The sequence below is a fragment of the Hemiscyllium ocellatum genome, chromosome 19, assembly GCF_020745735.1.
Source record: "Hemiscyllium ocellatum isolate sHemOce1 chromosome 19, sHemOce1.pat.X.cur, whole genome shotgun sequence".
Taxonomy (NCBI): domain Eukaryota; kingdom Metazoa; phylum Chordata; class Chondrichthyes; order Orectolobiformes; family Hemiscylliidae; genus Hemiscyllium; species Hemiscyllium ocellatum.
The window spans coordinates 23,305,726-23,317,888 of record NC_083419.1 but is presented as its reverse complement, the minus strand read 5'-3'; the positions used below and the strand labels follow the sequence as shown (position 1 = coordinate 23,317,888).

The 12,163-nt window shown below is 40.2% G+C and overlaps 1 protein-coding gene across 1 annotated transcript in view; it reads left to right on the top strand.

Annotated features, from left to right (window-relative positions):
- Nucleotides 1–12,163, top strand: part of lrriq1 (leucine-rich repeats and IQ motif containing 1) — a 185,301-nt gene that overhangs the window by 101,899 nt on the left and 71,239 nt on the right. The gene's annotated exons all lie outside the window — the stretch shown is intronic.

The following is a 12,163-nucleotide window of genomic DNA, read 5'->3' as shown; positions in this document are numbered from 1 at the left end:
AGTCTATAGATTTCTCCGTCATTTCAACCCCACAACCGTTTTTGTGATATCTTTAAACATTTTAATTGTGCTCAGTGTGTACAAGTCGAAGTCATTAATATTTACCACAAAAACCTGGAAAAACCCAGCAGGTCTGGCAACATCTGCAGAGAGAAAAACAAAATTAATCTAGTCCGGTATAACTCTTCTTCAAAATAGGACCCAATACTAAACCTCCAAAAAGCCACTATAATTGACCTTCAAGTCACAAAGATACTCTGAATATTACTCTCTGCTCCTTATACTAAACCAATATTTGTTCCAGTATGCTCCTTGTCTTTTAGATCATTCAATCTCAAGGTTCTTACATTTTTATGTGAGCCTTTCATTCCTGATGAAGGGCTCTGGCCCGAAACGTCGAATTTCCTGTTCCTTGGATGCTCCCTAACCTGCTGTGCTTTAACCAGCAACACATTTTCAGCTCATTCTTACATTTTTAACCAAAGTATCCTGTGGGATCTTGTGAAAAGCCTTGTCCAATTAATGTAAACTACGACAAATATATTACCCTCCTTATTACCTCTTGAAAAAATTGATAAATTGACCAAGTTAAGTTCAACACAGAAAATGATGGAGAAATTCAACAGTTCTGAGAGCATTTGTACCCAGAGAAATAGAATTAACATTTCAAGTCTTCCTCAGACTTTTCTTTAATGTGATAATCCTGACAAGGCCCATGGGGAGTCATTTAATTAATTTCCCCCTGGAACCTGTTGAGTATGAATTTCTTTGGTAACAGGCCTGTCCAGAAAGAACTCATCACCTGAGCCCTTTATAAAGCAGATCCAGCTGCCCCCCTTCCATGATTATGCTGGTGCCTGGATGTCCTTGGACAGGGAGCATGTGGTGTCCATCAATGCTGTCAATGCCTTTAGAGAGGTGGGCACCAGATTGCTTTACTTCCCCCTCCAATTCCATTTTGATTTAGCCCCTTCCTGCTCTACACCCCTCCCCCACCCACTTCACTTTTGATGGCTCGCAATACCCAAAATGAGCTTTACATGTACAATTACTAATTGACTGCACAGGTGACTACTGGCAACGGTTGATAGTTAAAAGTGAAAAATAAATTCATGGTGGATTGGTGATAGAAAAGTAATTTGGTTGTGTCTGATTGCATTCCAGATGTATAAAGATATCAGACCCAAAAGGCTGTTGTGGCACAGTGGTAGTATCCCTAACTCTAGACAAGGAAGTGCAGTCCCTTCCTGTTCCAGAGGTTTGTGATAACATCTCTGAACTGGTTGATTAAGAATATCCATTAAGTAGATCAAGAAGAGCCCCAAGAGTGTAGTGGTAGTGTCCCTTCTGCTGAACCAGGAGATCTGGGTTCAGATCCTATTTGCTTCAAAGGAGTTTTTTAAAAATCTCGGAACAGGTTGATTAGAAAATATAAAGTAGACCCAGGGATGGATCTGCAGAACTATCTGTCCCAAGCTGGAACTAGCCAATTCAAGAGTGTGGTGCTAGAAAAGCACAGCAAGTCAGGCAGCATCCGAAAGGCAAGAGAATCGATGTTTCAGCCATAAGCCCTTCATCAGGACCTAGCTGCTGTATGCCACGAGTAGTGGCTCTATTTTAATGTTCAACAATAAACCCCAGCCAGGCTTTCTGAGTTCTAACACATAACAAGTTCTTGCTTACATTGCATGGTTAATCTGTGTCTTTCTAAATTATAACATATTTTCACCTCAGTTTTTTTTCAATAGTCTATTCACCAATGATGTTATGGTAACCATCACATAACCACTTCCTCCACTTATAAGCACTGGCACAGGATGAGCAGTCTTCCAGTTCTCTGGCACCATGACTTAGCCAAACAGGATTAGAAAATTGCAGTTAGAGTCCACTATTTGCTTCATCTGAGATAAATTATGTCAAGTTCATGCAATTTATTCACTTCTAAGTGTGATAAACTCCTGAATATTTCCTTTCAATATGTTAATGCTATCCAATATTTCATATTCCCCCTTCCCTAAAATACTGCCTCATCCCTCTTTTGAAAGACAGGTATGAAGTGTTTCATTAAGAACTATGCCCACCTTTATGCTCTTTATATATATTTGAAACGTTTTCTAATTTTATTTTCTTTAATCTTTCATGGAATTTGGGCACAGCTAGCATTTCCACCATTTTCCTTGACCTAGTTTGCTAAGTCATGTCAACCACAATGCTATGAGTCTGGAGTCAGATATAGGCCAGACCACAAAAGGACAGCAGATTTCCCCCCATCATGTATACTTCCAAGTGAAAAACACAAAATGTGTCTACAGTTTGGAACATAATCTGCAGAGAGTGGATTGCAGTTGAGCAGAGGATATCAGCCCTCATTGTCTTTGTAATCACAAGGTGATAATAACAAACCCGCAGTTTGTGTATTATACTGAGCTGGGAAAAACTAAACTTCAAGAGCTAAATACCTATTAGCTGCAAACTGATGCCCAATTTGGGTTCCGCCAGGGCTACTCAGCTCCTGATCTCTTTAAAGCCTTGGTTTAAACATGGATAAATCAGCCGAATTGCACGTAATGTGAGAGTGACAAACCTTGAATTAAGGCCACATTTGACTGAGTGTGACATCAAGGAGCCGAGCAAAACTGGAATTAATGGGAAGCGGGGGCAAACTCTCCCTGGTTGGAATCATACCCAACATGAAGGAAGATGGTTTTGGTTTTTGGAGGTCAGTAATCTCGGCACCAGGACATCTCTGCAGGAGTTCCTCAGTGTAATGTCTTAGGTTCAACCACCTTCATCTGCCTCATCAATGACCTTCTCTCGATTATAAAATCGGAAAATGGGAAATGTTCGCTGATGTTTGTACAATATTTAGTACCATTCACGACTCCTCTCAAATGTTCAAATGCAACAAGATCTGAACAATATCCAGGCTTGGGTTGACAAGCGGCAAGTAACATTTGTGCCACATTAGTGCAAGGCAATGACCACCATCAACCACCATCCCTTGACGTTCAATGGTGTTACCCCAGTATCAATATCTTGGGGGTTACATTGACAAGCAATTCAGATGGACTGGCTTCTTAAACACAGTTGATTCAAGAGCAAGTCAGAAGCTAGTAACTCACCTCCTATCTCCCCAGGGCCTATCCATCATCTACAAAGCACAAGTCAGGAGTGTGATGGAAAATCTCTACTTGCCTGTTTGGGTGCAACTGTAACAACACCCTTGATCTATTTTTATCCTTTCTAAGAGCTATGCTAAATCTAGCAGTATTATCGAAAGTGTCACCAAAAATGTTGCACTGCTGATGTGTCTTGCACCCGTCCATCTTAATTTTCTATAATATCCAGAATTATTCCTTGCCACAAACTGACCTAAAATTTTGATCTGAGTGCATTTGAAGAGTTTTATGCCCTTTATACCTTTAAAATTGACTTTATCAGCAACTAATACTACCACCCTATTGTTTCTGCACTTCTCAGCAATTTATTGACATGTTTGATCATCCAGCCCCCTTTTACTTCTTTGACATCTATAGTATACTTCCAACCATGTGGTTGTTTCTCATTTCAATCCAGGTTTCAACCTCTAGTATTCAATCTTATCTCTCAGTTGTGATTGTTTCTTTAATCATTATAGCAATACTGCCATTTTAACAACTCTTTTATCCAGTCTGCAAATCCTGTAACCAAAAATGCTGGTGTGCCATTTCTACATTTTAAATGAACTAGATGGATCTTGGTGATTAATCACATAGCAGTTCCTATTAATATCAAATGGATTCCTTTATAAATATTATTTGATTTTCTCAAAAAATTAAAGACATTTTTGCTGTTTAATAATTTTTTTAAAAAATCTTGTTGTTCCTCCATATGTTTATTAATGAGTTTTTTTTTCTTGGTCTTGAAACTTCCTTCCTATTTTTTCTTATTAGCATTGTACAGTTGCTAAATTAACCCCTTTCTCTGACTGAACATAGGTGTTACACCAATCTCCTCCCAGGCCAATCACTGTCCAGTCCTTTGTCTATCTGTTCTTCACTATCTTTGGGCTCCATCTCCACGTATTGTTTACTCCTCCCCCCTCCTCCATCCTATCTTCTACATAAAACCAACACTTTCCTAGCTTCTGAAGAAGGTCTATCGAACCTGAAACTTTAACTCTGATTTCCCTCAACAGCTGCTGCCACATCTGCTGAGCCTTTTCAGGAATTTCTGTTTATGTTTCTGATTTCCAGCATCTGCACTTCTTTTGTTTTTTTGTTGTGGTTCTGTTCGCCGAGCTGGAAGTTTTTGCTGCAAATGTTTCGTTCCCTGGCTAGGGAACATCATCAGTGCTATTGGAGCCTCCTGTGAAGCGCTGCTTTGATGTTTCTTCTGGTATTTATAGTGGTTTGTTCTTGCCGCTTCCGGGTGTCAGTTTCAGCTGTAGTAGTTTGTATGTGGGGTCCAGGTCGATGTGTCTGTTGATGGATGTTCTTGCCGCTTCCGGGTGTCAGTTTCAGCTGTAGTGGTTTGTATATGGGGTCCAGGTCCATGTGTCTGTTAATGGAGTTTGTGGATGAATGCCATGCCTCTAGGAATTCCCTGGCTGTTCTCTGTCTGGCTTGTCCTATGATGGTAGTGTTTTCCCAGTCAAATTCATGTTCCTGGTTGTCTGAGTGTATGGTTACTAGGGATAGCTGGTCGTGTCGTTTTGTGGCTAGCTGATGTTCATGGATGCGGATTGTTAGCTGTCTTCCTGTTTGTCCTATAAGACAGCTAACAATCCGCATCCATGAACATCAGCTAGCCACAAAACGACACGACCAGCTATCCCTAGTGGCCATACACTCAGACAACCAAGAACATGAATTTGACTGGGAAAACACTACCATCATAGGACAAGCCAGACAGAGAACAGCCAGGGAATTCCTAGAGGCATGGCATTCATCCACAAACTCCGTTAACAGACACATGGACCTGGACCCCATATACAAACCACTACAGCTGAAACTGACACCCGGAAGCGGCAAGAACATCCATCAACAGACACATCGACCTGGACCCCACATACAAACTACTACAGCTGAAACTGACACCCGGAAGCGGCAAGAACAAACCATTATAAATACCGGAAGAAACATCAAAGCAGCGCTTCACAGGAGGCTCCAATAGCACTGATGATGTTCCCTAGCCAGGGAACGAAACGTTTGCAGCAAAAACTTCCAGCTCGGCGAACAGAACCACAACAACGGACACCCGAGCTACAAATCTTCAACCAGACTTTTTGTATTTTTATTTAGGTGTTACATTACTTATCCTCCTGTCAAATCTATTTTAATTATTCTGTCTCTTGAATCTCTTTAAACAAAGGCAAAACATCCCTGCATTCTCCAGAAGAATGCTATTTTCATCACAAGTTAGGTCTACCCTTTCATTAATCAAACATTTACATTTTATGTTGATAAAATCCTTTGTTTTTCTTTCACTTAACCCACCATTTTTTTTCTTTTAGTCTCTCTTCAAATTGTACACTTGTTTTGGCTTCACCTGTGTACTTTCAATCTATACCTTGTCTACTGTTACTAAACATCAGTTTTGATCTTTGCAGTATGATGTCATCCTAGGCTTTGCTAGTCCTTTGGTTTAGCTTAATTCGAACAGAAACATTGAGAGTGATGGGTAGCGTTTGAACCACTGTACATTTCTGGGGCTAGATTTTCCAATTGACAGTGGAAGTGAGATGGTGTGTAGTTAGAATTTGACAATCATGTTCCCAGAATGCACATTGGATCCCACATTCTTCAGATTCTTTCTTCAATGGGACAGTGGGTGTATGAATGGAAGTTGGAAACCCGCAAGCTTCCAGTTTTTAATCAACCAGCTCAGATGTATAACAACACACATTCCAGGTTGGTGGGACCTGAATCTCAGCCTCTTGATTTAATGGTATAGATACTGGACACTGCCACTGTTCCACAAAAACTCCACATGAATGCTTCCAATTTAAGTACATTTTGACCATGTTTATTTGCTCATTAATGGGCCTCAAAGGAAGCATTTGGCAGGAAATTTAAGATTTTGTTCTGACTTACTGTTACAACAAAATTAATCAATGACAAAACAAATGCATAAAACATTACCCAGGTAATCATCAATTAAAATGAATGATGTGACACCTTATTGTTGATGTCTAGTCCAACAAGGTGCTTTCTTCCTGTGGTTAATTATGAAGTGGAGGTAGCCTGCTTCTTTATACCTGCATCTGATGGAAATGCCTGTGGATTGCATCTTTATCATGGTGCTTGTTGGGACTCACCTACAGGCTGTTTACTGGCATTACTCACAGGACCTTGCAGCATAGATGGACTGAGGCAAAATTGGGGTGGCTTCCTCAGCTTTTTCAGTGGCTCAGCATTTATGGTGCCCTTCTATACTGGATGATACCTCCAGTAAAAATGAATGCAGCTGGCCAGACAAAGAGAAAACATCACTGGGCTCTCTGGGCTTCACCTCCACCTCTTGCTTACTTCCATCCTCTCTATCTTCAGCATATATAACTTTCAGTTCTGAAGAAGAATTGCTGGACCTGAAACACACTCTCTGCTTTCTCTCCTTCGATACTGCCAGACCTGCTGAGTTTCTCCAGTTGTTGCTTTTTTGCTTCACATTTCTGGCATCTGCAGTTTTATTTTTTGTTTACTTAGTGTTTTGCTTTCTGAGAAGGTGGTTAATCTTCAAATTACCAAGTCACAATGGAACATGTGCCACATGGACTCCTCCATTATCTGATATGGAGAGCAGTGTATACATTATAATTCAGAAGTTTGCTTTCTGTATTATTGATAAAAGCTGAAGTGTATCTGGCCTATTTTTTGTTCCAAAAACAAGTAACAAGGGCCTCACCTAGATATTAATCCCCACCCCAACCCCCCATCCCTACTCTCCAGCACCAACCTGAGGACTTCTTTTGATGGTGGTGCAGAGACCCAAAATTTGGAGCTGCTTCTTTAAACAAACTCCTGGGGTTCACTTTGTTCAATTTTCTCTCTGAAGCAAAATAGTTGATACCCTGACTATTAAAGTTTAATTCTAAACATACGCAAATTCATCATCCAGGTTGTTTATATATCATTTTCAAAAATGCTGACTGAATTGCAGACATACATTTTCTACTGGAAGAAAGGAATGTTTATAATTTGTATACATATAAAAGCTACAGCAAGTATATAATAGGTGCAGTGTTATATTGGAATGCTGCTTTCTGTTTCCTTTTCTTTCTCTGTCACACATTTAGTCTTGTAATTTGCACATAGACGCAACCTCTTTGGGTGGTACATTAGTTGTAATGAGTCATTCTGGATGGCATATCTTGAAATGAGTGAAACTTTCCCTCTTATGTCGACACTCAGTTCAGTCTCAACTGTCATTAAAACCTAAAGTCCTGGTGGCAGGCTGCATAGATAAATGTGATCACACGGTGAGTATTCATTCGTAAATCCTGCCATCCACCTGGGCTGGGGCTTAAACAGGCTCTGGAAGCTGTGAAGTATGAATCATGAAAGCTCCCTGGGAAATGAGCTCATACAGGAATGATTCTTTGCCTGTAGTCACAGACTAATTGCACGTTTGAGGTCTTTGTGACTCAAAAATGCAACTGGCTGATCACTGTGGGTTCTAATGCCTGCGTGAGTGCAATCATGGAGGGAAATGAGCAGCCACCACTAAATCCAATACCTCACCATCTAACTCTCCTCATCTGTGAAATGATTGGCTAATTAATTCATAAGACTGGAGAAACCATTGGTCACCTTCATAATCCTTCTTTGTGTAACGTCCATGGAGTCCCAAAAAGCACCAGTGGCACAAATATTGAACACCACAGTCAGTTTGAATCCATGTGAGTGCAGACTTGCCTGACAATTGCACATATTTCAATAACCACATCCTGGTGCAGACTCAGTGGTCTCTGGCATTGTCTCTCTGACAACAACAGGTAGTTAGCTTTTGTCGTGATGACATAATGATGGGTCAGTGACCACATTCTATGATGCCTTACTTGACTGTCTGCACTCTGAACATCTTCCTCTCCTAATGCTGCACGCAGCTGGAGTTGTGGGCTCTGTTGTTAGTCAACAAACACCCCATTTTTCTGTTGCATCTTTATACTCTCTTCTCTTCTTCTGGATTTCATTCTTATTCTTCCATATTCAAACCTCACTCAAGTCCTTGTCTCGCAATTGCCTTTCCCAAGCCGGTCTGCAAGCTGTCATTCTCCTGCTCCTTCCCATGTGCCACAGAATTGAGCCAAAAAGTTTGCTGACCTGACACAACTGCAAAATGCTGGCTGTTGCATGCCACCTTTAAACAAACATAAATTTGTACCACAGAATTCCTTTGTGGCATTGGCTTGATTGAAGTAATTATTTTATTGTAATGAATATTGTATAATTTAAGTGCTTCATATAATGAATATTTATTCATGCAGACGAGTACATTGAGATGCTAATGGACTAGAACGTTTTAAAAGTGTGTGGTCATAAAAGGTAACTGGTGTGGGTGTAGTAACTGGTGTGGGTGATTAATGTCAATGAATGTATCTTCATGTGACATCCTATATACCTCCATACCCCCAATCATTCATTTGCTCAGCAGCTCTCCCTAGCACATCGGACTTGCACCTTATATCCAGATGCACCATCACATTCTCATACCTACCAGTGCTCACCCAGCTCTCATTCCCTGTACTTATGATGTGTTGGTGCTGGTGCTGGACTGATGTGGACAAATCAGAGGTCACACAACACGATGTTATCATCCAAGGTTATAGTCCAACAGGTTTAGTTGAAAGCACAAGCTTTCGGATCATTGCTCCTTCGTTAGGTGACCTGATGAAGGGGCAGTGCTCTGAAAGCTTGTGATAGTGCTATGTAACATCTGACTTTGACCCTTATCTAATATTCACCTATTTAACTGTAGCAAACACAACATGCAAACAGGATGTAGGAGCAAATTACTGCAAATGCTGGAATCTGTACTGAAAACAAAAAATGCTGGAAACCTCAGGGGGTTAAAAAACAAACAATTGATTCTGCCTCTGTCTTGTAACAGATGGAGAAGAGCAGAGAACAGGAATGCCTCCTTTTTTCTGAGCAAAACAGAGGAAATAGCTCTCAGCATTTCTCATCATTGAAGTATTAGCTGTGAATAAATCCATTACATTCAACATCACAAAGAACTTTGAAGATGATTGTCATGAAGATATGCCTTCTTGTCAAATAATGATTTTAATCCACCACTAAAAACATGAATTGAACTTTCTAAAAGCAGATCTTTTGAAAATAGAAACAAAACTCATTTGAGTTCATAGCTGAGACGGCAACATAGTTTGCATTGTTCCACAGTCCAATCTAATAGAGATGATATGCCTACAAAAGCCCATGAGAGACAATGACCTGATTGAAATATGAATGAACCATATTTCCTATTCCATTAGGAAAACAGTTTAGATTCTCAACTAGGTGGAGACAAGCCATTCAATTCTAACTACTTCAACGATGGGACCTTGGCTCAAGAGGGAATTCCGAGACCTAAGCTAATCAAGTTACAAATTAATACGTGATCATATTTTAATGTCTGGTCAGTTCGAAAGTATATTCGTTCTACACTTTTGATGTTTTAAACACATATTTTCTCAACAAAACTGTCTCTCACCAACTTGATGGTGTTAAGTCCCTCTCTGCTATTATCTCTCTCCAGGTACATCACACAGAAAAATTAAAGGAGAAACTGAACTCCATAACTTTATCTCCAGAAGAACAGTTGCATTGTCCATGTGCAGTTTTAAATTGTCTCAATGCTGAAAGTAGAAGATCGCTAAGCAAAAGCAGCAAGGCTCTTTGGGAGGGTTTAAGCAGGGGAATGGGAACCTAAATTGTAGTTCCAGTGTCCAGGAGATTGAGAGTAGTCAACTCAGAAATATGGTTTCATGGTCACAAGAGTGCGCCAGCAAGCAGGAAGGTGGTTTGGGGTGTGTCTACTTCAATGGCAGGAACATCTGGAACAAAGTGGGTGAACTTGTACCTGGGACTTCAATGTAGTGGCCATTTCGGAGACATGGATAGATCAGAGACAGGAACAGTTGTTGTAGGTTCAGGGATTTATGTGTTTCAGTAAGAACAGAGAAGATGGTAAAAGAGGGGAAGTTTTGGCATTGTTAATCAAGGGTAGTATTGCGGTGGCAGAATGGACATTTGAGGACTTGTCTATTGAGATAGTTTGGGTGAAAAACAGGAAAGGAGAGGTCACCCTGTTGGGAGATTCCTATAGGCCTCTGAATAGTTCCAGACATGTAGAGGAAAGGTTAGCAAAGATGATTCTCAATAGGAGCAAGAGTAATAGGGTAGTTGTTGTGGAGGACTTTAACTTTCCAAATATTGACTGGAAATACTATAGTATATGGGTTAGTTTTTGCGCAATGTGTGCAGGATGGTTTCCTGACACAGTATGTAGACAGGCCAGCAAGTGGCAAGGCCACCTTGGATTTGGTACTGGGTAATGAACCTGGCCAGGTGTTACATTTGGAGGTAGGTGAACACTTTGGTGATTGTGACCACAATTCAGTTATGTTTACTTTAGTGATGGAATGGGGTAGGTATATGCCGCAGGGCAAAAGTGATAGCTGGGGGAAAGACAATTATGATGTGATTAGGCAAAATTTAGGATGCATAGGATGGGAAGGAAACTGCAGGGGGTGGGCACAATTAAAATGTGGAGCTTATTCAAGGAACAGCTATTTTGTGTCCTTGATAAGTATGTATCTGTTAGGCAGGGAGGAAGTGCTCGAGTGAGGGAGCTGTGGTTTACTAAAGAAGTTGAATCTCTTCACAAGAGGAAGAAGAAGGCATATGTTAGGATGAGACGTGAAGGCTCAGTTAGGGCACTTGAGAGTTACAAGTTAGCCAGGAAAGACCTAAAGAGAGAACTAAGAAGAACGAGGAAGGGCCATGAGAAGTTATTGGCAGCTAGGATGAAGGAAAACCCTAAAGCTTTCTATCGGTATAGCAGGAATTAAAAAATGACTAGAGTAAGATTAGGGTCTAGATTAGAGTGGTACTGGAAAAGTACAGCAGGTCAGGCAGCATCCTAGGAGTAGGAAAATCGATATTTCGGGCAAAAGCACTTCCCAATCAAGGACAGCAGTGGGAAGCTGTGTGGAGTCAGAGGAGATAGGAGAAACGTTATATGAATATTTTTCATTGGTGTTAAACACTGGAAAAAGACAGTGTTGTTAAGGAGAATACTGTGATACAGACTACTAATCTGGATGGGATTGAGTTTCACAAAGAAGAGGGGTTAGCAATTCTGGAAACAGTGAAAATAGATAAGTCCCCTTGACTGGGATTTATCCTAGGATTCTTTGGGAAGCCAGGGAGGAGATTGCAGAACCTTTGGCTATGATCTTTATGTTGTCATTGTCTACAGGGATAGTGCCATAAGACTGGAGGATAGCAAATATTGTCCCTTTGTTCAAGAAGGGGTGTAGAGACGACCCTCGTAATTATAGAGCAGTAAGCCTTACTTTGGTTGTGGGTAAAGTGTTGGAAAAGGTTATAAGAGGCAGGATTTATAATCATCTGGAAAGGAATAAGTTGATTAGAGAGAGTCAACTTGGTTTTATGAAGGTTGGTACTGTTACACAACATTAAGGCTATTTAAATGGTTCTTAGATAAACATAGGGATGAAAATGGAATAGTGTGGGATAGATAGGTTTCAGATTGGTTCCACGGGTCAGCGCAACGTTGACAGCCAAAGGGCTTGTACTGCGCTGTCATGTTCTATATTCTATGATTCAGCTTGAAGCTAACCTAGTTACTAAGTTACGAACTGTTTAGAGATTATAATTTAACTGATTTATCCTTCCCCACTCTCTAAGCTGTATTTGTGCGTGAGAGAGAAAATCTGAGCAAATTTTAGTCTTTTACTTGGATCAGTTTTAACATAATAAAACAATTTAGCTTTACTATAAAGCTTGAATTCCTATGTTCTTTAGTTAAAATGTTTATTTCAACAAATTGCACAAAGAATATGAAAGAAAGAAGTTTCTCAAGAACATTTTTATTTCATAATTTAGGTACATGAAATCTATGAAACCAATTAAAAAGATTTATCCTCAGTATTCCT